The following is a 23,947-nucleotide window of genomic DNA, read 5'->3' as shown; positions in this document are numbered from 1 at the left end:
CGTTGCTCCACGCAGGCCATCCTCTAGTATGTCCCGACTTGTCCCGACTTTGCTCGGCTGACGCGAAAGCTGACGCTTGGAATTCGCCCTTATCAAAAGGACAGGCGCTATAAACGACTGTGAGAGGTGAGGTGTGGCGAGGTACCAAAACGACAGGCAAACCGCGAAATTTTCTGCTCCTCCTTCCTAAAGAAAAAAAGAGAAGAAAAACGGACGCAGTCGGTAGGACTCGAACCTACGCTCCCAGAGGGAATCTGATTTCTAGTCAGACGCCTTAACCACTCGGCCACGACTGCTCGTATCTGAAGCTTCCCTCGAATCGTGAAAAATCCAACCGGTCTGCGCAGAATGTTGACAGGAAACGAACTCTGTGCACTGATTACGGCAGGGATACCAGCGCTACGAGACGAGCCATTACGGAAGCGTTAAAAATCTTCGCCCGGACAGGGACTCGAACCCTGGACCCTTAGGTTAAAAGCCTAATGCTCTACCGACTGAGCTATCCGGGCTGATGCCCGTTGTGGGTGGAGCGGCTGCAAGCAATGTGAATAATTGGAACGCGTGTGTAGGCGTACTACGGTAATTGCTGGCTTCTGGCGCAACTGGCGACTTCACCGACTTCCCACTGACGCTGGTAGCAGCCCAACAGCGGACCAGTGCCTCTTCTGCCTTTATCCCGGTGCTGACAGTAATTGCATCTTGTGCCTGTTTTCCCCGATTACGTTCGGTTGAAGCTCCGGAAGGAGGGCGACAAAACGAAGGTTGGAAGGCCAAAACATGGAGGGACGTGTGCGCAAAAACTTCTCTTCCGCTACCGGGAATCGAACCCGGGCCTCCTGGGTGAAAGCCAGGTATCCTAGCCACTAGACCACACCGGATCTGCTCAATAAACGTGACATTTACTCCCTCTCCTCCCGCATTTCGTGCTGAATCCGGACTCAGTGGTGTTCTCTGTTTGCGAGCGTATTTGTGCGTGCAGACTGGCATGGCGCACAGCTCGAAACTGACTATTCATTGCCGTTTGCATCATATTTTACTCATAACAGGGGAGGAGAAAGATCAAAGTTGTACCTCGCCATAATTGGAAGTAAACATTTTTACGCTGAGGCGTGGACTCCTTGGTGATAACAAACGACAATTAAGTTCGTTCCCTAGCAACAGAGCAACAGCAGCGCCGTTAATTCAGCCATGATGTACAGCAAATTAAATGCCCCGGGTGAGGATCGAACTCACGACCTTAAGATTATGAGACTTACGCGCTACCTACTGCGCTACCGAGGCACGTTGCAACAAGCGTCCCAGGAAACTTGGTAAGTCACACATATTAGAGATAGACAGTTTGCGCTTTCTCAAGAATCTGCTGTGTTGCTACACGTGCTTTCCCGACTGGCTAGATTAAACTGCTGCCGCAGCTTTTTCAACGGAAAGCAGCACTGCCCGAGGTAACAGTACATCGCCCTTGCGGCACCTGGACACAGCGGCCTGTAGGGCCAGGCCGACGCTAGAGTTCAGAAATAGCACGCGACCGTCCAAGTACGGCCTCTTGCGTGCTGCGTGTTTGGTTCTTCTCACAGCGAATCCTGCTACACATTCCTGAGGCTGACGCAGCTCAAGCGAGCAATCGGCGCGGCGGCATTATAGCGAGAACAGCAAAACGATGCATCGGCCGGGAATCGAAGCCGGGCCGCCCGCGTGGTAGGCGAACAACCTACCACTTTTTTAGTTGTTGTTCTCATTTTGTTAGTTGCATTTGTTGGGGGCGGACGTCCGATGACGTCCGTGCTAGCCGAGCATATTCCCGAGCAGCTGTCTGCAGGGAAAGTGGGATTGCCACCCAGCGACGTCGGATACGACCGAAAAAAGTGCTACACACGCGGAGTCCCCCACTACACTGCCTTATAGCGACCGCTCATCACTATCGTGTGAGTAACGTTGCGGCCGCGGCGACGAGTCTTGCCCAAAGACGCAGCGTGCGTGGAGGCGCTACCCGAATGCGTGTGGATGCACCCTCCTACCTCGTAAAGCGCCTACAGCTGCTATCACCGTGGGCCGCTGCCGGCGGGCGGGAAGCCGACACAGCGCGGCGTTGCGAGCAGCGGCTGTGCGGTGGTGGTGTAATGGTGAGCATAGTTGCCTTCCAAGCAGTTGATCCGGGTTCGATTCCCGGCCACCGCAACGGGCGCAATTTTTTGCGTATGAGTATGTGAGCCACGTTAACGTTTTCTTTCCGTCGTTGCTCCACGCAGGCCATCCTCTAGTATGTCCCGACTTGTCCCGACTTTGCTCGGCTGACGCGAAAGCTGACGCTTGGAATTCGCCCTTATCAAAAGGACAGGCGCTATAAACGACTGTGAGAGGTGAGGTGTGGCGAGGTACCAAAACGACAGGCAAACCGCGAAATTTTCTGCTCCTCCTTCCTAAAGAAAAAAAGAGAAGAAAAACGGACGCAGTCGGTAGGACTCGAACCTACGCTCCCAGAGGGAATCTGATTTCTAGTCAGACGCCTTAACCACTCGGCCACGACTGCTCGTATCTGAAGCTTCCCTCGAATCGTGAAAAATCCAACCGGTCTGCGCAGAATGTTGACAGGAAACGAACTCTGTGCACTGATTACGGCAGGGATACCAGCGCTACGAGACGAGCCATTACGGAAGCGTTAAAAATCTTCGTCCGGACAGGGACTCGAACCCTGGACCCTTAGGTTAAAAGCCTAATGCTCTACCGACTGAGCTATCCGGGCTGATGCCCGTTGTGGGTGGAGCGGCTGCAAGCAATGTGAATAATTGGAACGCGTGTGTAGGCGTACTACGGTAATTGCTGGCTTCTGGCGCAACTGGCGACTTCACCGACTTCCCACTGACGCTGGTAGCAGCCCAACAGCGGACCAGTGCCTCTTCTGCCTTTATCCCGGTGCTGACAGTAATTGCATCTTGTGCCTGTTTTCCCCGATTACGTTCGGTTGAAGCTCCGGAAGGAGGGCGACAAAACGAAGGTTGGAAGGCCAAAACATGGAGGGACGTGTGCGCAAAAACTTCTCTTCCGCTACCGGGAATCGAACCCGGGCCTCCTGGGTGAAAGCCAGGTATCCTAGCCACTAGACCACACCGGATCTGCTCAATAAACGTGACATTTACTCCCTCTCCTCCCGCATTTCGTGCTGAATCCGGACTCAGTGGTGTTCTCTGTTTGCGAGCGTATTTGTGCGTGCAGACTGGCATGGCGCACAGCTCGAAACTGACTATTCATTGCCGTTTGCATCATATTTTACTCATAACAGGGGAGGAGAAAGATCAAAGTTGTACCTCGCCATAATTGGAAGTAAACATTTTTACGCTGAGGCGTGGACTCCTTGGTGATAACAAACGACAATTAAGTTCGTTCCCTAGCAACAGAGCAACAGCAGCGCCGTTAATTCAGCCATGATGTACAGCAAATTAAATGCCCCGGGTGAGGATCGAACTCACGACCTTAAGATTATGAGACTTACGCGCTACCTACTGCGCTACCGAGGCACGTTGCAACAAGCGTCCCAGGAAACTTGGTAAGTCACACATATTAGAGATAGACAGTTTGCGCTTTCTCAAGAATCTGCTGTGTTGCTACACGTGCTTTCCCGACTGGCTAGATTAAACTGCTGCCGCAGCTTTTTCAACGGAAAGCAGCACTGCCCGAGGTAACAGTACATCGCCCTTGCGGCACCTGGACACAGCGGCCTGTAGGGCCAGGCCGACGCTAGAGTTCAGAAATAGCACGCGACCGTCCAAGTACGGCCTCTTGCGTGCTGCGTGTTTGGTTCTTCTCACAGCGAATCCTGCTACACATTCCTGAGGCTGACGCAGCTCAAGCGAGCAATCGGCGCGGCGGCATTATAGCGAGAACAGCAAAACGATGCATCGGCCGGGAATCGAAGCCGGGCCGCCCGCGTGGTAGGCGAACAACCTACCACTTTTTTAGTTGTTGTTCTCATTTTGTTAGTTGCATTTGTTGGGGGCGGACGTCCGATGACGTCCGTGCTAGCCGAGCATATTCCCGAGCAGCTGTCTGCAGGGAAAGTGGGATTGCCACCCAGCGACGTCGGATACGACCGAAAAAAGTGCTACACACGCGGAGTCCCCCACTACACTGCCTTATAGCGACCGCTCATCACTATCGTGTGAGTAACGTTGCGGCCGCGGCGACGAGTCTTGCCCAAAGACGCAGCGTGCGTGGAGGCGCTACCCGAATGCGTGTGGATGCACCCTCCTACCTCGTAAAGCGCCTACAGCTGCTATCACCGTGGGCCGCTGCCGGCGGGCGGGAAGCCGACACAGCGCGGCGTTGCGAGCAGCGGCTGTGCGGTGGTGGTGTAATGGTGAGCATAGTTGCCTTCCAAGCAGTTGATCCGGGTTCGATTCCCGGCCACCGCAACGGGCGCAATTTTTTGCGTATGAGTATGTGAGCCACGTTAACGTTTTCTTTCCGTCGTTGCTCCACGCAGGCCATCCTCTAGTATGTCCCGACTTGTCCCGACTTTGCTCGGCTGACGCGAAAGCTGACGCTTGGAATTCGCCCTTATCAAAAGGACAGGCGCTATAAACGACTGTGAGAGGTGAGGTGTGGCGAGGTACCAAAACGACAGGCAAACCGCGAAATTTTCTGCTCCTCCTTCCTAAAGAAAAAAAGAGAAGAAAAACGGACGCAGTCGGTAGGACTCGAACCTACGCTCCCAGAGGGAATCTGATTTCTAGTCAGACGCCTTAACCACTCGGCCACGACTGCTCGTATCTGAAGCTTCCCTCGAATCGTGAAAAATCCAACCGGTCTGCGCAGAATGTTGACAGGAAACGAACTCTGTGCACTGATTACGGCAGGGATACCAGCGCTACGAGACGAGCCATTACGGAAGCGTTAAAAATCTTCGCCCGGACAGGGACTCGAACCCTGGACCCTTAGGTTAAAAGCCTAATGCTCTACCGACTGAGCTATCCGGGCTGATGCCCGTTGTGGGTGGAGCGGCTGCAAGCAATGTGAATAATTGGAACGCGTGTGTAGGCGTACTACGGTAATTGCTGGCTTCTGGCGCAACTGGCGACTTCACCGACTTCCCACTGACGCTGGTAGCAGCCCAACAGCGGACCAGTGCCTCTTCTGCCTTTATCCCGGTGCTGACAGTAATTGCATCTTGTGCCTGTTTTCCCCGATTACGTTCGGTTGAAGCTCCGGAAGGAGGGCGACAAAACGAAGGTTGGAAGGCCAAAACATGGAGGGACGTGTGCGCAAAAACTTCTCTTCCGCTACCGGGAATCGAACCCGGGCCTCCTGGGTGAAAGCCAGGTATCCTAGCCACTAGACCACACCGGATCTGCTCAATAAACGTGACATTTACTCCCTCTCCTCCCGCATTTCGTGCTGAATCCGGACTCAGTGGTGTTCTCTGTTTGCGAGCGTATTTGTGCGTGCAGACTGGCATGGCGCACAGCTCGAAACTGACTATTCATTGCCGTTTGCATCATATTTTACTCATAACAGGGGAGGAGAAAGATCAAAGTTGTACCTCGCCATAATTGGAAGTAAACATTTTTACGCTGAGGCGTGGACTCCTTGGTGATAACAAACGACAATTAAGTTCGTTCCCTAGCAACAGCAGCGCCGTTAATTCAGCCATGATGTACAGCAAATTAAATGCCCCGGGTGAGGATCGAACTCACGACCTTAAGATTATGAGACTTACGCGCTACTTACTGCGCTACCGAGGCACGTTGCAACAAGCGTCCCAGGAAACTTGGTAAGTCACACATATTAGAGATAGACAGTTTGCGCTTTCTCAAGAATCTGCTGTGTTGCTACACGTGCTTTCCCGACTGGCTAGATTAAACTGCTGCCGCAGCTTTTTCAACGGAAAGCAGCACTGCCCGAGGTAACAGTACATCGCCCTTGCGGCACCTGGACACAGCGGCCTGTAGGGCCAGGCCGACGCTAGAGTTCAGAAATAGCACGCGACCGTCCAAGTACGGCCTCTTGCGTGCTGCGTGTTTGGTTCTTCTCACAGCGAATCCTGCTACACATTCCTGAGGCTGACGCAGCTCAAGCGAGCAATCGGCGCGGCGGCATTATAGCGAGAACAGCAAAACGATGCATCGGCCGGGAATCGAAGCCGGGCCGCCCGCGTGGTAGGCGAACAACCTACCACTTTTTTAGTTGTTGTTCTCATTTTGTTAGTTGCATTTGTTGGGGGCGGACGTCCGATGACGTCCGTGCTAGCCGAGCATATTCCCGAGCAGCTGTCTGCAGGGAAAGTGGGATTGCCACCCAGCGACGTCGGATACGACCGAAAAAAGTGCTACACACGCGGAGTCCCCCACTACACTGCCTTATAGCGACCGCTCATCACTATCGTGTGAGTAACGTTGCGGCCGCGGCGACGAGTCTTGCCCAAAGACGCAGCGTGCGTGGAGGCGCTACCCGAATGCGTGTGGATGCACCCTCCTACCTCGTAAAGCGCCTACAGCTGCTATCACCGTGGGCCGCTGCCGGCGGGCGGGAAGCCGACACAGCGCGGCGTTGCGAGCAGCGGCTGTGCGGTGGTGGTGTAATGGTGAGCATAGTTGCCTTCCAAGCAGTTGATCCGGGTTCGATTCCCGGCCACCGCAACGGGCGCAATTTTTTGCGTATGAGTATGTGAGCCACGTTAACGTTTTCTTTCCGTCGTTGCTCCACGCAGGCCATCCTCTAGTATGTCCCGACTTGTCCCGACTTTGCTCGGCTGACGCGAAAGCTGACGCTTGGAATTCGCCCTTATCAAAAGGACAGGCGCTATAAACGACTGTGAGAGGTGAGGTGTGGCGAGGTACCAAAACGACAGGCAAACCGCGAAATTTTCTGCTCCTCCTTCCTAAAGAAAAAAAGAGAAGAAAAACGGACGCAGTCGGTAGGACTCGAACCTACGCTCCCAGAGGGAATCTGATTTCTAGTCAGACGCCTTAACCACTCGGCCACGACTGCTCGTATCTGAAGCTTCCCTCGAATCGTGAAAAATCCAACCGGTCTGCGCAGAATGTTGACAGGAAACGAACTCTGTGCACTGATTACGGCAGGGATACCAGCGCTACGAGACGAGCCATTACGGAAGCGTTAAAAATCTTCGCCCGGACAGGGACTCGAACCCTGGACCCTTAGGTTAAAAGCCTAATGCTCTACCGACTGAGCTATCCGGGCTGATGCCCGTTGTGGGTGGAGCGGCTGCAAGCAATGTGAATAATTGGAACGCGTGGGTAGGCGTACTACGGTAATTGCTGGCTTCTGGCGCAACTGGCGACTTCACCGACTTCCCACTGACGCTGGTAGCAGCCCAACAGCGGACCAGTGCCTCTTCTGCCTTTATCCCGGTGCTGACAGTAATTGCATCTTGTGCCTGTTTTCCCCGATTACGTTCGGTTGAAGCTCCGGAAGGAGGGCGACAAAACGAAGGTTGGAAGGCCAAAACATGGAGGGACGTGTGCGCAAAAACTTCTCTTCCGCTACCGGGAATCGAACCCGGGCCTCCTGGGTGAAAGCCAGGTATCCTAGCCACTAGACCACACCGGATCTGCTCAATAAACGTGACATTTACTCCCTCTCCTCCCGCATTTCGTGCTGAATCCGGACTCAGTGGTGTTCTCTGTTTGCGAGCGTATTTGTGCGTGCAGACTGGCATGGCGCACAGCTCGAAACTGACTATTCATTGCCGTTTGCATCATATTTTACTCATAACAGGGGAGGAGAAAGATCAAAGTTGTACCTCGCCATAATTGGAAGTAAACATTTTTACGCTGAGGCGTGGACTCCTTGGTGATAACAAACGACAATTAAGTTCGTTCCCTAGCAACAGCAGCGCCGTTAATTCAGCCATGATGTACAGCAAATTAAATGCCCCGGGTGAGGATCGAACTCACGACCTTAAGATTATGAGACTTACGCGCTACTTACTGCGCTACCGAGGCACGTTGCAACAAGCGTCCCAGGAAACTTGGTAAGTCACACATATTAGAGATAGACAGTTTGCGCTTTCTCAAGAATCTGCTGTGTTGCTACACGTGCTTTCCCGACTGGCTAGATTAAACTGCTGCCGCAGCTTTTTCAACGGAAAGCAGCACTGCCCGAGGTAACAGTACATCGCCCTTGCGGCACCTGGACACAGCGGCCTGTAGGGCCAGGCCGACGCTAGAGTTCAGAAATAGCACGCGACCGTCCAAGTACGGCCTCTTGCGTGCTGCGTGTTTGGTTCTTCTCACAGCGAATCCTGCTACACATTCCTGAGGCTGACGCAGCTCAAGCGAGCAATCGGCGCGGCGGCATTATAGCGAGAACAGCAAAACGATGCATCGGCCGGGAATCGAAGCCGGGCCGCCCGCGTGGTAGGCGAACAACCTACCACTTTTTTAGTTGTTGTTCTCATTTTGTTAGTTGCATTTGTTGGGGGCGGACGTCCGATGACGTCCGTGCTAGCCGAGCATATTCCCGAGCAGCTGTCTGCAGGGAAAGTGGGATTGCCACCCAGCGACGTCGGATACGACCGAAAAAAGTGCTACACACGCGGAGTCCCCCACTACACTGCCTTATAGCGACCGCTCATCACTATCGTGTGAGTAACGTTGCGGCCGCGGCGACGAGTCTTGCCCAAAGACGCAGCGTGCGTGGAGGCGCTACCCGAATGCGTGTGGATGCACCCTCCTACCTCGTAAAGCGCCTACAGCTGCTATCACCGTGGGCCGCTGCCGGCGGGCGGGAAGCCGACACAGCGCGGCGTTGCGAGCAGCGGCTGTGCGGTGGTGGTGTAATGGTGAGCATAGTTGCCTTCCAAGCAGTTGATCCGGGTTCGATTCCCGGCCACCGCAACGGGCGCAATTTTTTGCGTATGAGTATGTGAGCCACGTTAACGTTTTCTTTCCGTCGTTGCTCCACGCAGGCCATCCTCTAGTATGTCCCGACTTGTCCCGACTTTGCTCGGCTGACGCGAAAGCTGACGCTTGGAATTCGCCCTTATCAAAAGGACAGGCGCTATAAACGACTGTGAGAGGTGAGGTGTGGCGAGGTACCAAAACGACAGGCAAACCGCGAAATTTTCTGCTCCTCCTTCCTAAAGAAAAAAAGAGAAGAAAAACGGACGCAGTCGGTAGGACTCGAACCTACGCTCCCAGAGGGAATCTGATTTCTAGTCAGACGCCTTAACCACTCGGCCACGACTGCTCGTATCTGAAGCTTCCCTCGAATCGTGAAAAATCCAACCGGTCTGCGCAGAATGTTGACAGGAAACGAACTCTGTGCACTGATTACGGCAGGGATACCAGCGCTACGAGACGAGCCATTACGGAAGCGTTAAAAATCTTCGCCCGGACAGGGACTCGAACCCTGGACCCTTAGGTTAAAAGCCTAATGCTCTACCGACTGAGCTATCCGGGCTGATGCCCGTTGTGGGTGGAGCGGCTGCAAGCAATGTGAATAATTGGAACGCGTGTGTAGGCGTACTACGGTAATTGCTGGCTTCTGGCGCAACTGGCGACTTCACCGACTTCCCACTGACGCTGGTAGCAGCCCAACAGCGGACCAGTGCCTCTTCTGCCTTTATCCCGGTGCTGACAGTAATTGCATCTTGTGCCTGTTTTCCCCGATTACGTTCGGTTGAAGCTCCGGAAGGAGGGCGACAAAACGAAGGTTGGAAGGCCAAAACATGGAGGGACGTGTGCGCAAAAACTTCTCTTCCGCTACCGGGAATCGAACCCGGGCCTCCTGGGTGAAAGCCAGGTATCCTAGCCACTAGACCACACCGGATCTGCTCAATAAACGTGACATTTACTCCCTCTCCTCCCGCATTTCGTGCTGAATCCGGACTCAGTGGTGTTCTCTGTTTGCGAGCGTATTTGTGCGTGCAGACTGGCATGGCGCACAGCTCGAAACTGACTATTCATTGCCGTTTGCATCATATTTTACTCATAACAGGGGAGGAGAAAGATCAAAGTTGTACCTCGCCATAATTGGAAGTAAACATTTTTACGCTGAGGCGTGGACTCCTTGGTGATAACAAACGACAATTAAGTTCGTTCCCTAGCAACAGCAGCGCCGTTAATTCAGCCATGATGTACAGCAAATTAAATGCCCCGGGTGAGGATCGAACTCACGACCTTAAGATTATGAGACTTACGCGCTACTTACTGCGCTACCGAGGCACGTTGCAACAAGCGTCCCAGGAAACTTGGTAAGTCACACATATTAGAGATAGACAGTTTGCGCTTTCTCAAGAATCTGCTGTGTTGCTACACGTGCTTTCCCGACTGGCTAGATTAAACTGCTGCCGCAGCTTTTTCAACGGAAAGCAGCACTGCCCGAGGTAACAGTACATCGCCCTTGCGGCACCTGGACACAGCGGCCTGTAGGGCCAGGCCGACGCTAGAGTTCAGAAATAGCACGCGACCGTCCAAGTACGGCCTCTTGCGTGCTGCGTGTTTGGTTCTTCTCACAGCGAATCCTGCTACACATTCCTGAGGCTGACGCAGCTCAAGCGAGCAATCGGCGCGGCGGCATTATAGCGAGAACAGCAAAACGATGCATCGGCCGGGAATCGAAGCCGGGCCGCCCGCGTGGTAGGCGAACAACCTACCACTTTTTTAGTTGTTGTTCTCATTTTGTTAGTTGCATTTGTTGGGGGCGGACGTCCGATGACGTCCGTGCTAGCCGAGCATATTCCCGAGCAGCTGTCTGCAGGGAAAGTGGGATTGCCACCCAGCGACGTCGGATACGACCGAAAAAAGTGCTACACACGCGGAGTCCCCCACTACACTGCCTTATAGCGACCGCTCATCACTATCGTGTGAGTAACGTTGCGGCCGCGGCGACGAGTCTTGCCCAAAGACGCAGCGTGCGTGGAGGCGCTACCCGAATGCGTGTGGATGCACCCTCCTACCTCGTAAAGCGCCTACAGCTGCTATCACCGTGGGCCGCTGCCGGCGGGCGGGAAGCCGACACAGCGCGGCGTTGCGAGCAGCGGCTGTGCGGTGGTGGTGTAATGGTGAGCATAGTTGCCTTCCAAGCAGTTGATCCGGGTTCGATTCCCGGCCACCGCAACGGGCGCAATTTTTTGCGTATGAGTATGTGAGCCACGTTAACGTTTTCTTTCCGTCGTTGCTCCACGCAGGCCATCCTCTAGTATGTCCCGACTTGTCCCGACTTTGCTCGGCTGACGCGAAAGCTGACGCTTGGAATTCGCCCTTATCAAAAGGACAGGCGCTATAAACGACTGTGAGAGGTGAGGTGTGGCGAGGTACCAAAACGACAGGCAAACCGCGAAATTTTCTGCTCCTCCTTCCTAAAGAAAAAAAGAGAAGAAAAACGGACGCAGTCGGTAGGACTCGAACCTACGCTCCCAGAGGGAATCTGATTTCTAGTCAGACGCCTTAACCACTCGGCCACGACTGCTCGTATCTGAAGCTTCCCTCGAATCGTGAAAAATCCAACCGGTCTGCGCAGAATGTTGACAGGAAACGAACTCTGTGCACTGATTACGGCAGGGATACCAGCGCTACGAGACGAGCCATTACGGAAGCGTTAAAAATCTTCGCCCGGACAGGGACTCGAACCCTGGACCCTTAGGTTAAAAGCCTAATGCTCTACCGACTGAGCTATCCGGGCTGATGCCCGTTGTGGGTGGAGCGGCTGCAAGCAATGTGAATAATTGGAACGCGTGGGTAGGCGTACTACGGTAATTGCTGGCTTCTGGCGCAACTGGCGACTTCACCGACTTCCCACTGACGCTGGTAGCAGCCCAACAGCGGACCAGTGCCTCTTCTGCCTTTATCCCGGTGCTGACAGTAATTGCATCTTGTGCCTGTTTTCCCCGATTACGTTCGGTTGAAGCTCCGGAAGGAGGGCGACAAAACGAAGGTTGGAAGGCCAAAACATGGAGGGACGTGTGCGCAAAAACTTCTCTTCCGCTACCGGGAATCGAACCCGGGCCTCCTGGGTGAAAGCCAGGTATCCTAGCCACTAGACCACACCGGATCTGCTCAATAAACGTGACATTTACTCCCTCTCCTCCCGCATTTCGTGCTGAATCCGGACTCAGTGGTGTTCTCTGTTTGCGAGCGTATTTGTGCGTGCAGACTGGCATGGCGCACAGCTCGAAACTGACTATTCATTGCCGTTTGCATCATATTTTACTCATAACAGGGGAGGAGAAAGATCAAAGTTGTACCTCGCCATAATTGGAAGTAAACATTTTTACGCTGAGGCGTGGACTCCTTGGTGATAACAAACGACAATTAAGTTCGTTCCCTAGCAACAGCAGCGCCGTTAATTCAGCCATGATGTACAGCAAATTAAATGCCCCGGGTGAGGATCGAACTCACGACCTTAAGATTATGAGACTTACGCGCTACTTACTGCGCTACCGAGGCACGTTGCAACAAGCGTCCCAGGAAACTTGGTAAGTCACACATATTAGAGATAGACAGTTTGCGCTTTCTCAAGAATCTGCTGTGTTGCTACACGTGCTTTCCCGACTGGCTAGATTAAACTGCTGCCGCAGCTTTTTCAACGGAAAGCAGCACTGCCCGAGGTAACAGTACATCGCCCTTGCGGCACCTGGACACAGCGGCCTGTAGGGCCAGGCCGACGCTAGAGTTCAGAAATAGCACGCGACCGTCCAAGTACGGCCTCTTGCGTGCTGCGTGTTTGGTTCTTCTCACAGCGAATCCTGCTACACATTCCTGAGGCTGACGCAGCTCAAGCGAGCAATCGGCGCGGCGGCATTATAGCGAGAACAGCAAAACGATGCATCGGCCGGGAATCGAAGCCGGGCCGCCCGCGTGGTAGGCGAACAACCTACCACTTTTTTAGTTGTTGTTCTCATTTTGTTAGTTGCATTTGTAGGGGGCGGACGTCCGATGACGTCCGTGCTAGCCGAGCATATTCCCGAGCAGCTGTCTGCAGGGAAAGTGGGATTGCCACCCAGCGACGTCGGATACGACCGAAAAAAGTGCTACACACGCGGAGTCCCCCACTACACTGCCTTATAGCGACCGCTCATCACTATCGTGTGAGTAACGTTGCGGCCGCGGCGACGAGTCTTGCCCAAAGACGCAGCGTGCGTGGAGGCGCTACCCGAATGCGTGTGGATGCACCCTCCTACCTCGTAAAGCGCCTACAGCTGCTATCACCGTGGGCCGCTGCCGGCGGGCGGGAAGCCGACACAGCGCGGCGTTGCGAGCAGCGGCTGTGCGGTGGTGGTGTAATGGTGAGCATAGTTGCCTTCCAAGCAGTTGATCCGGGTTCGATTCCCGGCCACCGCAACGGGCGCAATTTTTTGCGTATGAGTATGTGAGCCACGTTAACGTTTTCTTTCCGTCGTTGCTCCACGCAGGCCATCCTGTAGTATGTCCCGACTTGTCCCGACTTTGCTCGGCTGACGCGAAAGCTGACGCTTGGAATTCGCCCTTATCAAAAGGACAGGCGCTATAAACGACTGTGAGAGGTGAGGTGTGGCGAGGTACCAAAACGACAGGCAAACCGCGAAATTTTCTGCTCCTCCTTCCTAAAGAAAAAAAGAGAAGAAAAACGGACGCAGTCGGTAGGACTCGAACCTACGCTCCCAGAGGGAATCTGATTTCTAGTCAGACGCCTTAACCACTCGGCCACGACTGCTCGTATCTGAAGCTTCCCTCGAATCGTGAAAAATCCAACCGGTCTGCGCAGAATGTTGACAGGAAACGAACTCTGTGCACTGATTACGGCAGGGATACCAGCGCTACGAGACGAGCCATTACGGAAGCGTTAAAAATCTTCGCCCGGACAGGGACTCGAACCCTGGACCCTTAGGTTAAAAGCCTAATGCTCTACCGACTGAGCTATCCGGGCTGATGCCCGTTGTGGGTGGAGCGGCTGCAAGCAATGTGAATAATTGGAACGCGTGTGTAGGCGTACTACGGTAATTGCTGGCTTCTGGCGCAACTGGCGACTTCACCGACTTCCCACTGACGCTGGTAGCAGCCCAACAGCGGACCAGTGCCTCTTCTGCCTTTATCCCGGTGCTGACAGTAATTGCATCTTGTGCCTGTTTTCCCCGATTACGTTCGGTTGAAGCTCCGGAAGGAGGGCGACAAAACGAAGGTTGGAAGGCCAAAACATGGAGGGACGTGTGCGCAAAAACTTCTCTTCCGCTACCGGGAATCGAACCCGGGCCTCCTGGGTGAAAGCCAGGTATCCTAGCCACTAGACCACACCGGATCTGCTCAATAAACGTGACATTTACTCCCTCTCCTCCCGCATTTCGTGCTGAATCCGGACTCAGTGGTGTTCTCTGTTTGCGAGCGTATTTGTGCGTGCAGACTGGCATGGCGCACAGCTCGAAACTGACTATTCATTGCCGTTTGCATCATATTTTACTCATAACAGGGGAGGAGAAAGATCAAAGTTGTACCTCGCCATAATTGGAAGTAAACATTTTTACGCTGAGGCGTGGACTCCTTGGTGATAACAAACGACAATTAAGTTCGTTCCCTAGCAACAGCAGCGCCGTTAATTCAGCCATGATGTACAGCAAATTAAATGCCCCGGGTGAGGATCGAACTCACGACCTTAAGATTATGAGACTTACGCGCTACCTACTGCGCTACCGAGGCACGTTGCAACAAGCGTCCCAGGAAACTTGGTAAGTCACACATATTAGAGATAGACAGTTTGCGCTTTCTCAAGAATCTGCTGTGTTGCTACACGTGCTTTCCCGACTGGCTAGATTAACTTGCTGCCGCAGCTTTTTCAACGGAAAGCAGCACTGCCCGAGGTAACAGTACATCGCCCTTGCGGCACCTGGACACAGCGGCCTGTAGGGCCAGGCCGACGCTAGAGTTCAGAAATAGCACGCGACCGTCCAAGTACGGCCTCTTGCGTGCTGCGTGTTTGGTTCTTCTCACAGCGAATCCTGCTACACATTCCTGAGGCTGACGCAGCTCAAGCGAGCAATCGGCGCGGCGGCATTATAGCGAGAACAGCAAAACGATGCATCGGCCGGGAATCGAAGCCGGGCCGCCCGCGTGGTAGGCGAACAACCTACCACTTTTTTAGTTGTTGTTCTCATTTTGGTAGTTGCATTTGTTGGGGGCGGACGTCCGATGACGTCCGTGCTAGCCGAGCATATTCCCGAGCAGCTGTCTGCAGGGAAAGTGGGATTGCCACCCAGCGACGTCGGATACGACCGAAAAAAGTGCTACACACGCGGAGTCCCCCACTACACTGCCTTATAGCGACCGCTCATCACTATCGTGTGAGTAACGTTGCGGCCGCGGCGACGAGTCTTGCCCAAAGACGCAGCGTGCGTGGAGGCGCTACCCGAATGCGTGTGGATGCACCCTCCTACCTCGTAAAGCGCCTACAGCTGCTATCACCGTGGGCCGCTGCCGGCGGGCGGGAAGCCGACACAGCGCGGCGTTGCGAGCAGCGGCTGTGCGGTGGTGGTGTAATGGTGAGCATAGTTGCCTTCCAAGCAGTTGATCCGGGTTCGATTCCCGGCCACCGCAACGGGCGCAATTTTTTGCGTATGAGTATGTGAGCCACGTTAACGTTTTCTTTCCGTCGTTGCTCCACGCAGGCCATCCTCTAGTATGTCCCGACTTGTCCCGACTTTGCTCGGCTGACGCGAAAGCTGACGCTTGGAATTCGCCCTTATCAAAAGGACAGGCGCTATAAACGACTGTGAGAGGTGAGGTGTGGCGAGGTACCAAAACGACAGGCAAACCGCGAAATTTTCTGCTCCTCCTTCCTAAAGAAAAAAAGAGAAGAAAAACGGACGCAGTCGGTAGGACTCGAACCTACGCTCCCAGAGGGAATCTGATTTCTAGTCAGACGCCTTAACCACTCGGCCACGACTGCTCGTATCTGAAGCTTCCCTCGAATCGTGAAAAATCCAACCGGTCTGCGCAGAATGTTGACAGGAAACGAACTCTGTGCACTGATTACGGCAGGGATACCAGCGCTACGAGACGAGCCATTACGGAAGCGTTAAAAATCTTCGCCCGGACAGGGACTCGAACCCTGGACCCTTAGGTTAAAAGCCTAATGCTCTACCGACTGAGCTATCCGGGCTGATGCCCGTTGTGGGTGGAGCGGCTGCAAGCAATGTGAATAATTGGAACGCGTGTGTAGGCGTACTACGGTAATTGCTGGCTTCTGGCGCAACTGGCGACTTCACCGACTTCCCACTGACGCTGGTAGCAGCCCAACAGCGGACCAGTGCCTCTTCTGCCTTTATCCCGGTGCTGACAGTAATTGCATCTTGTGCCTGTTTTCCCCGATTACGTTCGGTTGAAGCTCCGGAAGGAGGGCGACAAAACGAAGGTTGGAAGGCCAAAACATGGAGGGACGTGTGCGCAAAAACTTCTCTTCCGCTACCGGAAATCGAACCCGGGCCTCCTGGGTGAAAGCCAGGTATCCTAGCCACTAGACCACACCGGATCTGCTCAATAAACGTGACATTTACTCCCTCTCCTCCCGCATTTCGTGCTGAATCCGGACTCAGTGGTGTTCTCTGTTTGCGAGCGTATTTGTGCGTGCAGACTGGCATGGCGCACAGCTCGAAACTGACTATTCATTGCCGTTTGCATCATATTTTACTCATAACAGGGGAGGAGAAAGATCAAAGTTGTACCTCGCCATAATTGGAAGTAAACATTTTTACGCTGAGGCGTGGACTCCTTGGTGATAACAAACGACAATTAAGTTCGTTCCCTAGCAACAGCAGCGCCGTTAATTCAGCCATGATGTACAGCAAATTAAATGCCCCGGGTGAGGATCGAACTCACGACCTTAAGATTATGAGACTTACGCGCTACCTACTGCGCTACCGAGGCACGTTGCAACAAGCGTCCCAGGAAACTTGGTAAGTCACACATATTAGAGATAGACAGTTTGCGCTTTCTCAAGAATCTGCTGTGTTGCTACACGTGCTTTCCCGACTGGCTAGATTAAACTGCTGCCGCAGCTTTTTCAACGGAAAGCAGCACTGCCCGAGGTAACAGTACATCGCCCTTGCGGCACCTGGACACAGCGGCCTGTAGGGCCAGGCCGACGCTAGAGTTCAGAAATAGCACGCGACCGTCCAAGTACGGCCTCTTGCGTGCTGCGTGTTTGGTTCTTCTCACAGCGAATCCTGCTACACATTCCTGAGGCTGACGCAGCTCAAGCGAGCAATCGGCGCGGCGGCATTATAGCGAGAACAGCAAAACGATGCATCGGCCGGGAATCGAAGCCGGGCCGCCCGCGTGGTAGGCGAACAACCTACCACTTTTTTAGTTGTTGTTCTCATTTTGTTAGTTGCATTTGTTGGGGGCGGACGTCCGATGACGTCCGTGCTAGCCGAGCATATTCCCGAGCAGCTGTCTGCAGGGAAAGTGGGATTGCCACCCAGCGACGTCGGATACGACCGAAAAAAGTGCTACACACGCGGAGTCCCCCACTACACTGCCTTATAGCGACCGCTCATCACTATCGTGTGAGTAACGTTGCGGCCGCGGCGACGAGTCTTGCCCAAAGACGCAGCGTGCGTGGAGGCGCTACCCGAATGCGTGTGGATGCACCCTCCTACCTCGTAAAGCGCCTACAGCTGCTATCACCGTGGGCCGCTGCCGGCGGGCGGGAAGCCGACACAGCGCGGCGTTGCGAGCAGCGGCTGTGCGGTGGTGGTGTAATGGTGAGCATAGTTGCCTTCCAAGCAGTTGATCCGGGTTCGATTCCCGGCCACCGCAACGGGCGCAATTTTTTGCGTATGAGTATGTGAGCCACGTTAACGTTTTCTTTCCGTCGTTGCTCCACGCAGGCCATCCTGTAGTATGTCCCGACTTGTCCCGACTTTGCTCGGCTGACGCGAAAGCTGACGCTTGGAATTCGCCCTTATCAAAAGGACAGGCGCTATAAACGACTGTGAGAGGTGAGGTGTGGCGAGGTACCAAAACGACAGGCAAACCGCGAAATTTTCTGCTCCTCCTTCCTAAAGAAAAAAAGAGAAGAAAAACGGACGCAGTCGGTAGGACTCGAACCTACGCTCCCAGAGGGAATCTGATTTCTAGTCAGACGCCTTAACCACTCGGCCACGACTGCTCGTATCTGAAGCTTCCCTCGAATCGTGAAAAATCCAACCGGTCTGCGCAGAATGTTGACAGGAAACGAACTCTGTGCACTGATTACGGCAGGGATACCAGCGCTACGAGACGAGCCATTACGGAAGCGTTAAAAATCTTCGCCCGGACAGGGACTCGAACCCTGGACCCTTAGGTTAAAAGCCTAATGCTCTACCGACTGAGCTATCCGGGCTGATGCCCGTTGTGGGTGGAGCGGCTGCAAGCAATGTGAATAATTGGAACGCGTGTGTAGGCGTACTACGGTAATTGCTGGCTTCTGGCGCAACTGGCGACTTCACCGACTTCCCACTGACGCTGGTAGCAGCCCAACAGCGGACCAGTGCCTCTTCTGCCTTTATCCCGGTGCTGACAGTAATTGCATCTTGTGCCTGTTTTCCCCGATTACGTTCGGTTGAAGCTCCGGAAGGAGGGCGACAAAACGAAGGTTGGAAGGCCAAAACATGGAGGGACGTGTGCGCAAAAACTTCTCTTCCGCTACCGGAAATCGAACCCGGGCCTCCTGGGTGAAAGCCAGGTATCCTAGCCACTAGACCACACCGGATCTGCTCAATAAACGTGACATTTACTCCCTCTCCTCCCGCATTTCGTGCTGAATCCGGACTCAGTGGTGTTCTCTGTTTGCGAGCGTATTTGTGCGTGCAGACTGGCATGGCGCACAGCTCGAAACTGACTATTCATTGCCGTTTGCATCATATTTTACTCATAACAGGGGAGGAGAAAGATCAAAGTTGTACCTCGCCATAATTGGAAGTAAACATTTTTACGCTGAGGCGTGGACTCCTTGGTGATAACAAACGACAATTAAGTTCGTTCCCTAGCAACAGCAGCGCCGTTAATTCAGCCATGATGTACAGCAAATTAAATGCCCCGGGTGAGGATCGAACTCACGACCTTAAGATTATGAGACTTACGCGCTACCTACTGCGCTACCGAGGCACGTTGCAACAAGCGTCCCAGGAAACTTGGTAAGTCACACATATTAGAGATAGACAGTTTGCGCTTTCTCAAGAATCTGCTGTGTTGCTACACGTGCTTTCCCGACTGGCTAGATTAAACTGCTGCCGCAGCTTTTTCAACGGAAAGCAGCACTGCCCGAGGTAACAGTACATCGCCCTTGCGGCACCTGGACACAGCGGCCTGTAGGGCCAGGCCGACGCTAGAGTTCAGAAATAGCACGCGACCGTCCAAGTACGGCCTCTTGCGTGCTGCGTGTTTGGTTCTTCTCACAGCGAATCCTGCTACACATTCCTGAGGCTGACGCAGCTCAAGCGAGCAATCGGCGCGGCGGCATTATAGCGAGAACAGCAAAACGATGCATCGGCCGGGAATCGAAGCCGGGCCGCCCGCGTGGTAGGCGAACAACCTACCACTTTTTTAGTTGTTGTTCTCATTTTGTTAGTTGCATTTGTTGGGGGCGGACGTCCGATGACGTCCGTGCTAGCCGAGCATATTCCCGAGCAGCTGTCTGCAGGGAAAGTGGGATTGCCACCCAGCGACGTCGGATACGACCGAAAAAAGTGCTACACACGCGGAGTCCCCCACTACACTGCCTTATAGCGACCGCTCATCACTATCGTGTGAGTAACGTTGCGGCCGCGGCGACGAGTCTTGCCCAAAGACGCAGCGTGCGTGGAGGCGCTACCCGAATGCGTGTGGATGCACCCTCCTACCTCGTAAAGCGCCTACAGCTGCTATCACCGTGGGCCGCTGCCGGCGGGCGGGAAGCCGACACAGCGCGGCGTTGCGAGCAGCGGCTGTGCGGTGGTGGTGTAATGGTGAGCATAGTTGCCTTCCAAGCAGTTGATCCGGGTTCGATTCCCGGCCACCGCAACGGGCGCAATTTTTTGCGTATGAGTATGTGAGCCACGTTAACGTTTTCTTTCCGTCGTTGCTCCACGCAGGCCATCCTGTAGTATGTCCCGACTTGTCCCGACTTTGCTCGGCTGACGCGAAAGCTGACGCTTGGAATTCGCCCTTATCAAAAGGACAGGCGCTATAAACGACTGTGAGAGGTGAGGTGTGGCGAGGTACCAAAACGACAGGCAAACCGCGAAATTTTCTGCTCCTCCTTCCTAAAGAAAAAAAGAGAAGAAAAACGGACGCAGTCGGTAGGACTCGAACCTACGCTCCCAGAGGGAATCTGATTTCTAGTCAGACGCCTTAACCACTCGGCCACGACTGCTCGTATCTGAAGCTTCCCTCGAATCGTGAAAAATCCAACCGGTCTGCGCAGAATGTTGACAGGAAACGAACTCTGTGCACTGATTACGGCAGGGATACCAGCGCTACGAGACGAGCCATTACGGAAGCGTTAAAAATCTTCGCCCGGACAGGGACTCGAACCCTGGACCCTTAGGTTAAAAGCCTAATGCTCTACCGACTGAGCTATCCGGGCTGATGCCCGTTGTGGGTGGAGCGGCTGCAAGCAATGTGAATAATTGGAACGCGTGTGTAGGCGTACTACGGTAATTGCTGGCTTCTGGCGCAACTGGCGACTTCACCGACTTCCCACTGACGCTGGTAGCAGCCCAACAGCGGACCAGTGCCTCTTCTGCCTTTATCCCGGTGCTGACAGTAATTGCATCTTGTGCCTGTTTTCCCCGATTACGTTCGGTTGAAGCTCCGGAAGGAGGGCGACAAAACGAAGGTTGGAAGGCCAAAACATGGAGGGACGTGTGCGCAAAAACTTCTCTTCCGGTACCGGGAATCGAACCCGGGCCTCCTGGGTGAAAGCCAGGTATCCTAGCCACTAGACCACACCGGATCTGCTCAATAAACGTGACATTTACTCCCTCTCCTCCCGCATTTCGTGCTGAATCCGGACTCAGTGGTGTTCTCTGTTTGCGAGCGTATTTGTGCGTGCAGACTGGCATGGCGCACAGCTCGAAACTGACTATTCATTGCCGTTTGCATCATATTTTACTCATAACAGGGGAGGAGAAAGATCAAAGTTGTACCTCGCCATAATTGGAAGTAAACATTTTTACGCTGAGGCGTGGACTCCTTGGTGATAACAAACGACAATTAAGTTCGTTCCCTAGCAACAGTAGCGCCGTTAATTCAGCCATGATGTACAGCAAATTAAATGCCCCGGGTGAGGATCGAACTCACGACCTTAAGATTATGAGACTTACGCGCTACCTACTGCGCTACCGAGGCACGTTGCAACAAGCGTCCCAGGAAACTTGGTAAGTCACACATATTAGAGATAGACAGTTTGCGCTTTCTCAAGAATCTGCTGTGTTGCTACACGTGCTTTCCCGACTGGCTAGATTAACTTGCTGCCGCAGCTTTTTCAACGGTAAGCAGCACTGCCCGAGGTAACAGTACATCGCCCTTGCGGCACCTGGACACAGCGGCCTGTAGGGCCAGGCCGACGCTAGAGTTCAGAAATAGCACGCGACCGTCCAAGTACGGCCTCTTGCGTGCTGCGTGTTTGGTTCTTCTCACAGCGAATCCTGCTACACATTCCTGAGGCTGACGCAGCTCAAGCGAGCAATCGGCGCGGCGGCATTATAGCGAGAACAGCAAAACGATGCATCGGCCGGGAATCGAAGCCGGGCCGCCCGCGTGGTAGGCGAACAACCTACCACTTTTTTAGTTGTTGTTCTCATTTTGTTAGTTGCATTTGTTGGGGGCGGACGTCCGATGACGTCCGTGCTAGCCGAGCATATTCCCGAGCAGCTGTCTGCAGGGAAAGTGGGATTGCCACCCAGCGACGTCGGATACGACCGAAAAAAGTGCTACACACGCGGAGTCCCCCACTACACTGCCTTATAGCGACCGCTCATCACTATCGTGTGAGTAACGTTGCGGCCGCGGCGACGAGTCTTGCCCAAAGACGCAGCGTGCGTGGAGGCGCTACCCGAATGCGTGTGGATGCACCCTCCTACCTCGTAAAGCGCCTACAGCTGCTATCACCGTGGGCCGCTGCCGGCGGGCGGGAAGCCGACACAGCGCGGCGTTGCGAGCAGCGGCTGTGCGGTGGTGGTGTAATGGTGAGCATAGTTGCCTTCCAAGCAGTTGATCCGGGTTCGATTCCCGGCCACCGCAACGGGCGCAATTTTTTGCGTATGAGTATGTGAGCCACGTTAACGTTTTCTTTCCGTCGTTGCTCCACGCAGGCCATCCTCTAGTATGTCCCGACTTGTCCCGACTTTGCTCGGCTGACGCGAAAGCTGACGCTTGGAATTCGCCCTTATCAAAAGGACAGGCGCTATAAACGACTGTGAGAGGTGAGGTGTGGCGAGGTACCAAAACGACAGGCAAACCGCGAAATTTTCTGCTCCTCCTTCCTAAAGAAAAAAAGAGAAGAAAAACGGACGCAGTCGGTAGGACTCGAACCTACGCTCCCAGAGGGAATCTGATTTCTAGTCAGACGCCTTAACCACTCGGCCACGACTGCTCGTATCTGAAGCTTCCCTCGAATCGTGAAAAATCCAACCGGTCTGCGCAGAATGTTGACAGGAAACGAACTCTGTGCACTGATTACGGCAGGGATACCAGCGCTACGAGACGAGCCATTACGGAAGCGTTAAAAATCTTCGCCCGGACAGGGACTCGAACCCTGGACCCTTAGGTTAAAAGCCTAATGCTCTACCGACTGAGCTATCCGGGCTGATGCCCGTTGTGGGTGGAGCGGCTGCAAGCAATGTGAATAATTGGAACGCGTGTGTAGGCGTACTACGGTAATTGCTGGCTTCTGGCGCAACTGGCGACTTCACCGACTTCCCACTGACGCTGGTAGCAGCCCAACAGCGGACCAGTGCCTCTTCTGCCTTTATCCCGGTGCTGACAGTAATTGCATCTTGTGCCTGTTTTCCCCGATTACGTTCGGTTGAAGCTCCGGAAGGAGGGCGACAAAACGAAGGTTGGAAGGCCAAAACATGGAGGGACGTGTGCGCAAAAACTTCTCTTCCGCTACCGGGAATCGAACCCGGGCCTCCTGGGTGAAAGCCAGGTATCCTAGCCACTAGACCACACCGGATCTGCTCAATAAACGTGACATTTACTCCCTCTCCTCCCGCATTTCGTGCTGAATCCGGACTCAGTGGTGTTCTCTGTTTGCGAGCGTATTTGTGCGTGCAGACTGGCATGGCGCACAGCTCGAAACTGACTATTCATTGCCGTTTGCATCATATTTTACTCATAACAGGGGAGGAGAAAGATCAAAGTTGTACCTCGCCATAATTGGAAGTAAACATTTTTACGCTGAGGCGTGGACTCCTTGGTGATAACAAACGACAATTAAGTTCGTTCCCTAGCAACAGTAGCGCCGTTAATTCAGCCATGATGTACAGCAAATTAAATGCCCCGGGTGAGGATCGAACTCACGACCTTAAGATTATGAGACTTACGCGCTACCTACTGCGCTACCGAGGCACGTTGCAACAAGCGTCCCAGGAAACTTGGTAAGTCACACATATTAGAGATAGACAGTTTGCGCTTTCTCAAGAATCTGCTGTGTTGCTACACGTGCTTTCCCGACTGGCTAGATTAACTTGCTGCCGCAGCTTTTTCAACGGAAAGCAGCACTGCCCGAGGTAACAGTACATCGCCCTTGCGGCACCTGGACACAGCGGCCTGTAGGGCCAGGCCGACGCTAGAGTTCAGAAATAGCACGCGACCGTCCAAGTACGGCCTCTTGCGTGCTGCGTGTTTGGTTCTTCTCACAGCGAATCCTGCTACACATTCCTGAGGCTGACGCAGCTCAAGCGAGCAATCGGCGCGGCGGCATTATAGCGAGAACAGCAAAACGATGCATCGGCCGGGAATCGAAGCCGGGCCGCCCGCGTGGTAGGCGAACAACC

General features: G+C 53.9%; 54 non-coding genes across 54 annotated transcripts; 10 read left to right on the top strand and 44 right to left on the bottom strand.

The window, feature by feature from the left end:
• Positions 1 to 214: 214 nt before the first annotated feature.
• On the bottom strand, positions 215 to 296 carry Trnas-aga (transfer RNA serine (anticodon AGA)). The gene has a single exon. It is a non-coding gene; the product is annotated as a tRNA-Ser (tRNA).
• A 140-nt stretch (positions 297 to 436) lies between these two features.
• On the bottom strand, positions 437 to 509 carry Trnak-uuu (transfer RNA lysine (anticodon UUU)). The gene has a single exon. It is a non-coding gene; the product is annotated as a tRNA-Lys (tRNA).
• Positions 510 to 806: 297 nt separating this feature from the next.
• On the bottom strand, positions 807 to 878 carry Trnae-uuc (transfer RNA glutamic acid (anticodon UUC)). Its single transcript has one exon. It is a non-coding gene; the product is annotated as a tRNA-Glu (tRNA).
• Positions 879 to 1,208: 330 nt separating this feature from the next.
• On the bottom strand, positions 1,209 to 1,281 carry Trnam-cau (transfer RNA methionine (anticodon CAU)). Its single transcript has one exon. It is a non-coding gene; the product is annotated as a tRNA-Met (tRNA).
• Positions 1,282 to 2,103: 822 nt separating this feature from the next.
• Positions 2,104 to 2,175, top strand: Trnag-ucc (transfer RNA glycine (anticodon UCC)). The gene has a single exon. It is a non-coding gene; the product is annotated as a tRNA-Gly (tRNA).
• A 270-nt stretch (positions 2,176 to 2,445) lies between these two features.
• Trnas-aga (transfer RNA serine (anticodon AGA)) lies at positions 2,446 to 2,527 on the bottom strand. The gene has a single exon. It is a non-coding gene; the product is annotated as a tRNA-Ser (tRNA).
• Positions 2,528 to 2,667: 140 nt separating this feature from the next.
• Trnak-uuu (transfer RNA lysine (anticodon UUU)) lies at positions 2,668 to 2,740 on the bottom strand. The gene has a single exon. It is a non-coding gene; the product is annotated as a tRNA-Lys (tRNA).
• Positions 2,741 to 3,037: 297 nt separating this feature from the next.
• Trnae-uuc (transfer RNA glutamic acid (anticodon UUC)) lies at positions 3,038 to 3,109 on the bottom strand. Its single transcript has one exon. It is a non-coding gene; the product is annotated as a tRNA-Glu (tRNA).
• A 330-nt stretch (positions 3,110 to 3,439) lies between these two features.
• Trnam-cau (transfer RNA methionine (anticodon CAU)) lies at positions 3,440 to 3,512 on the bottom strand. The gene has a single exon. It is a non-coding gene; the product is annotated as a tRNA-Met (tRNA).
• An 822-nt stretch (positions 3,513 to 4,334) lies between these two features.
• Trnag-ucc (transfer RNA glycine (anticodon UCC)) lies at positions 4,335 to 4,406 on the top strand. Its single transcript has one exon. It is a non-coding gene; the product is annotated as a tRNA-Gly (tRNA).
• A 270-nt stretch (positions 4,407 to 4,676) lies between these two features.
• Trnas-aga (transfer RNA serine (anticodon AGA)) lies at positions 4,677 to 4,758 on the bottom strand. The gene has a single exon. It is a non-coding gene; the product is annotated as a tRNA-Ser (tRNA).
• A 140-nt stretch (positions 4,759 to 4,898) lies between these two features.
• On the bottom strand, positions 4,899 to 4,971 carry Trnak-uuu (transfer RNA lysine (anticodon UUU)). The gene has a single exon. It is a non-coding gene; the product is annotated as a tRNA-Lys (tRNA).
• A 297-nt stretch (positions 4,972 to 5,268) lies between these two features.
• Positions 5,269 to 5,340, bottom strand: Trnae-uuc (transfer RNA glutamic acid (anticodon UUC)). Its single transcript has one exon. It is a non-coding gene; the product is annotated as a tRNA-Glu (tRNA).
• A 322-nt stretch (positions 5,341 to 5,662) lies between these two features.
• Positions 5,663 to 5,735, bottom strand: Trnam-cau (transfer RNA methionine (anticodon CAU)). Its single transcript has one exon. It is a non-coding gene; the product is annotated as a tRNA-Met (tRNA).
• An 822-nt stretch (positions 5,736 to 6,557) lies between these two features.
• Positions 6,558 to 6,629, top strand: Trnag-ucc (transfer RNA glycine (anticodon UCC)). Its single transcript has one exon. It is a non-coding gene; the product is annotated as a tRNA-Gly (tRNA).
• Positions 6,630 to 6,899: 270 nt separating this feature from the next.
• Positions 6,900 to 6,981, bottom strand: Trnas-aga (transfer RNA serine (anticodon AGA)). Its single transcript has one exon. It is a non-coding gene; the product is annotated as a tRNA-Ser (tRNA).
• A 140-nt stretch (positions 6,982 to 7,121) lies between these two features.
• Positions 7,122 to 7,194, bottom strand: Trnak-uuu (transfer RNA lysine (anticodon UUU)). The gene has a single exon. It is a non-coding gene; the product is annotated as a tRNA-Lys (tRNA).
• Positions 7,195 to 7,491: 297 nt separating this feature from the next.
• On the bottom strand, positions 7,492 to 7,563 carry Trnae-uuc (transfer RNA glutamic acid (anticodon UUC)). Its single transcript has one exon. It is a non-coding gene; the product is annotated as a tRNA-Glu (tRNA).
• A 322-nt stretch (positions 7,564 to 7,885) lies between these two features.
• Positions 7,886 to 7,958, bottom strand: Trnam-cau (transfer RNA methionine (anticodon CAU)). Its single transcript has one exon. It is a non-coding gene; the product is annotated as a tRNA-Met (tRNA).
• Positions 7,959 to 8,780: 822 nt separating this feature from the next.
• On the top strand, positions 8,781 to 8,852 carry Trnag-ucc (transfer RNA glycine (anticodon UCC)). Its single transcript has one exon. It is a non-coding gene; the product is annotated as a tRNA-Gly (tRNA).
• A 270-nt stretch (positions 8,853 to 9,122) lies between these two features.
• Trnas-aga (transfer RNA serine (anticodon AGA)) lies at positions 9,123 to 9,204 on the bottom strand. The gene has a single exon. It is a non-coding gene; the product is annotated as a tRNA-Ser (tRNA).
• Positions 9,205 to 9,344: 140 nt separating this feature from the next.
• Trnak-uuu (transfer RNA lysine (anticodon UUU)) lies at positions 9,345 to 9,417 on the bottom strand. The gene has a single exon. It is a non-coding gene; the product is annotated as a tRNA-Lys (tRNA).
• A 297-nt stretch (positions 9,418 to 9,714) lies between these two features.
• Positions 9,715 to 9,786, bottom strand: Trnae-uuc (transfer RNA glutamic acid (anticodon UUC)). The gene has a single exon. It is a non-coding gene; the product is annotated as a tRNA-Glu (tRNA).
• A 322-nt stretch (positions 9,787 to 10,108) lies between these two features.
• Trnam-cau (transfer RNA methionine (anticodon CAU)) lies at positions 10,109 to 10,181 on the bottom strand. The gene has a single exon. It is a non-coding gene; the product is annotated as a tRNA-Met (tRNA).
• Positions 10,182 to 11,003: 822 nt separating this feature from the next.
• On the top strand, positions 11,004 to 11,075 carry Trnag-ucc (transfer RNA glycine (anticodon UCC)). The gene has a single exon. It is a non-coding gene; the product is annotated as a tRNA-Gly (tRNA).
• Positions 11,076 to 11,345: 270 nt separating this feature from the next.
• Trnas-aga (transfer RNA serine (anticodon AGA)) lies at positions 11,346 to 11,427 on the bottom strand. Its single transcript has one exon. It is a non-coding gene; the product is annotated as a tRNA-Ser (tRNA).
• Positions 11,428 to 11,567: 140 nt separating this feature from the next.
• Trnak-uuu (transfer RNA lysine (anticodon UUU)) lies at positions 11,568 to 11,640 on the bottom strand. The gene has a single exon. It is a non-coding gene; the product is annotated as a tRNA-Lys (tRNA).
• Positions 11,641 to 11,937: 297 nt separating this feature from the next.
• Positions 11,938 to 12,009, bottom strand: Trnae-uuc (transfer RNA glutamic acid (anticodon UUC)). The gene has a single exon. It is a non-coding gene; the product is annotated as a tRNA-Glu (tRNA).
• Positions 12,010 to 12,331: 322 nt separating this feature from the next.
• On the bottom strand, positions 12,332 to 12,404 carry Trnam-cau (transfer RNA methionine (anticodon CAU)). Its single transcript has one exon. It is a non-coding gene; the product is annotated as a tRNA-Met (tRNA).
• Positions 12,405 to 13,226: 822 nt separating this feature from the next.
• Trnag-ucc (transfer RNA glycine (anticodon UCC)) lies at positions 13,227 to 13,298 on the top strand. The gene has a single exon. It is a non-coding gene; the product is annotated as a tRNA-Gly (tRNA).
• A 270-nt stretch (positions 13,299 to 13,568) lies between these two features.
• On the bottom strand, positions 13,569 to 13,650 carry Trnas-aga (transfer RNA serine (anticodon AGA)). The gene has a single exon. It is a non-coding gene; the product is annotated as a tRNA-Ser (tRNA).
• Positions 13,651 to 13,790: 140 nt separating this feature from the next.
• Trnak-uuu (transfer RNA lysine (anticodon UUU)) lies at positions 13,791 to 13,863 on the bottom strand. The gene has a single exon. It is a non-coding gene; the product is annotated as a tRNA-Lys (tRNA).
• Positions 13,864 to 14,160: 297 nt separating this feature from the next.
• Trnae-uuc (transfer RNA glutamic acid (anticodon UUC)) lies at positions 14,161 to 14,232 on the bottom strand. The gene has a single exon. It is a non-coding gene; the product is annotated as a tRNA-Glu (tRNA).
• A 322-nt stretch (positions 14,233 to 14,554) lies between these two features.
• On the bottom strand, positions 14,555 to 14,627 carry Trnam-cau (transfer RNA methionine (anticodon CAU)). The gene has a single exon. It is a non-coding gene; the product is annotated as a tRNA-Met (tRNA).
• Positions 14,628 to 15,449: 822 nt separating this feature from the next.
• On the top strand, positions 15,450 to 15,521 carry Trnag-ucc (transfer RNA glycine (anticodon UCC)). Its single transcript has one exon. It is a non-coding gene; the product is annotated as a tRNA-Gly (tRNA).
• A 270-nt stretch (positions 15,522 to 15,791) lies between these two features.
• Positions 15,792 to 15,873, bottom strand: Trnas-aga (transfer RNA serine (anticodon AGA)). Its single transcript has one exon. It is a non-coding gene; the product is annotated as a tRNA-Ser (tRNA).
• Positions 15,874 to 16,013: 140 nt separating this feature from the next.
• Positions 16,014 to 16,086, bottom strand: Trnak-uuu (transfer RNA lysine (anticodon UUU)). The gene has a single exon. It is a non-coding gene; the product is annotated as a tRNA-Lys (tRNA).
• Positions 16,087 to 16,383: 297 nt separating this feature from the next.
• Trnae-uuc (transfer RNA glutamic acid (anticodon UUC)) lies at positions 16,384 to 16,455 on the bottom strand. The gene has a single exon. It is a non-coding gene; the product is annotated as a tRNA-Glu (tRNA).
• A 322-nt stretch (positions 16,456 to 16,777) lies between these two features.
• On the bottom strand, positions 16,778 to 16,850 carry Trnam-cau (transfer RNA methionine (anticodon CAU)). The gene has a single exon. It is a non-coding gene; the product is annotated as a tRNA-Met (tRNA).
• Positions 16,851 to 17,672: 822 nt separating this feature from the next.
• Positions 17,673 to 17,744, top strand: Trnag-ucc (transfer RNA glycine (anticodon UCC)). The gene has a single exon. It is a non-coding gene; the product is annotated as a tRNA-Gly (tRNA).
• A 270-nt stretch (positions 17,745 to 18,014) lies between these two features.
• On the bottom strand, positions 18,015 to 18,096 carry Trnas-aga (transfer RNA serine (anticodon AGA)). Its single transcript has one exon. It is a non-coding gene; the product is annotated as a tRNA-Ser (tRNA).
• A 140-nt stretch (positions 18,097 to 18,236) lies between these two features.
• On the bottom strand, positions 18,237 to 18,309 carry Trnak-uuu (transfer RNA lysine (anticodon UUU)). The gene has a single exon. It is a non-coding gene; the product is annotated as a tRNA-Lys (tRNA).
• Positions 18,310 to 18,606: 297 nt separating this feature from the next.
• Trnae-uuc (transfer RNA glutamic acid (anticodon UUC)) lies at positions 18,607 to 18,678 on the bottom strand. Its single transcript has one exon. It is a non-coding gene; the product is annotated as a tRNA-Glu (tRNA).
• Positions 18,679 to 19,000: 322 nt separating this feature from the next.
• Trnam-cau (transfer RNA methionine (anticodon CAU)) lies at positions 19,001 to 19,073 on the bottom strand. The gene has a single exon. It is a non-coding gene; the product is annotated as a tRNA-Met (tRNA).
• An 822-nt stretch (positions 19,074 to 19,895) lies between these two features.
• Trnag-ucc (transfer RNA glycine (anticodon UCC)) lies at positions 19,896 to 19,967 on the top strand. Its single transcript has one exon. It is a non-coding gene; the product is annotated as a tRNA-Gly (tRNA).
• Positions 19,968 to 20,237: 270 nt separating this feature from the next.
• Positions 20,238 to 20,319, bottom strand: Trnas-aga (transfer RNA serine (anticodon AGA)). Its single transcript has one exon. It is a non-coding gene; the product is annotated as a tRNA-Ser (tRNA).
• A 140-nt stretch (positions 20,320 to 20,459) lies between these two features.
• On the bottom strand, positions 20,460 to 20,532 carry Trnak-uuu (transfer RNA lysine (anticodon UUU)). Its single transcript has one exon. It is a non-coding gene; the product is annotated as a tRNA-Lys (tRNA).
• A 297-nt stretch (positions 20,533 to 20,829) lies between these two features.
• Trnae-uuc (transfer RNA glutamic acid (anticodon UUC)) lies at positions 20,830 to 20,901 on the bottom strand. The gene has a single exon. It is a non-coding gene; the product is annotated as a tRNA-Glu (tRNA).
• Positions 20,902 to 21,223: 322 nt separating this feature from the next.
• Positions 21,224 to 21,296, bottom strand: Trnam-cau (transfer RNA methionine (anticodon CAU)). Its single transcript has one exon. It is a non-coding gene; the product is annotated as a tRNA-Met (tRNA).
• An 822-nt stretch (positions 21,297 to 22,118) lies between these two features.
• Trnag-ucc (transfer RNA glycine (anticodon UCC)) lies at positions 22,119 to 22,190 on the top strand. The gene has a single exon. It is a non-coding gene; the product is annotated as a tRNA-Gly (tRNA).
• Positions 22,191 to 22,460: 270 nt separating this feature from the next.
• Positions 22,461 to 22,542, bottom strand: Trnas-aga (transfer RNA serine (anticodon AGA)). Its single transcript has one exon. It is a non-coding gene; the product is annotated as a tRNA-Ser (tRNA).
• Positions 22,543 to 22,682: 140 nt separating this feature from the next.
• Trnak-uuu (transfer RNA lysine (anticodon UUU)) lies at positions 22,683 to 22,755 on the bottom strand. Its single transcript has one exon. It is a non-coding gene; the product is annotated as a tRNA-Lys (tRNA).
• A 297-nt stretch (positions 22,756 to 23,052) lies between these two features.
• Positions 23,053 to 23,124, bottom strand: Trnae-uuc (transfer RNA glutamic acid (anticodon UUC)). Its single transcript has one exon. It is a non-coding gene; the product is annotated as a tRNA-Glu (tRNA).
• A 322-nt stretch (positions 23,125 to 23,446) lies between these two features.
• Trnam-cau (transfer RNA methionine (anticodon CAU)) lies at positions 23,447 to 23,519 on the bottom strand. The gene has a single exon. It is a non-coding gene; the product is annotated as a tRNA-Met (tRNA).
• Positions 23,520 to 23,947: the final 428 nt, after the last annotated feature.

The sequence above is a fragment of the Schistocerca cancellata genome, unplaced genomic scaffold (genome assembly GCF_023864275.1).
Source record: "Schistocerca cancellata isolate TAMUIC-IGC-003103 unplaced genomic scaffold, iqSchCanc2.1 HiC_scaffold_331, whole genome shotgun sequence".
Lineage (NCBI taxonomy): Eukaryota > Metazoa > Arthropoda > Insecta > Orthoptera > Acrididae > Schistocerca > Schistocerca cancellata.
Note: the sequence above shows the minus strand (reverse complement) of the source record. Positions and strands in the feature narration are given on the sequence as shown.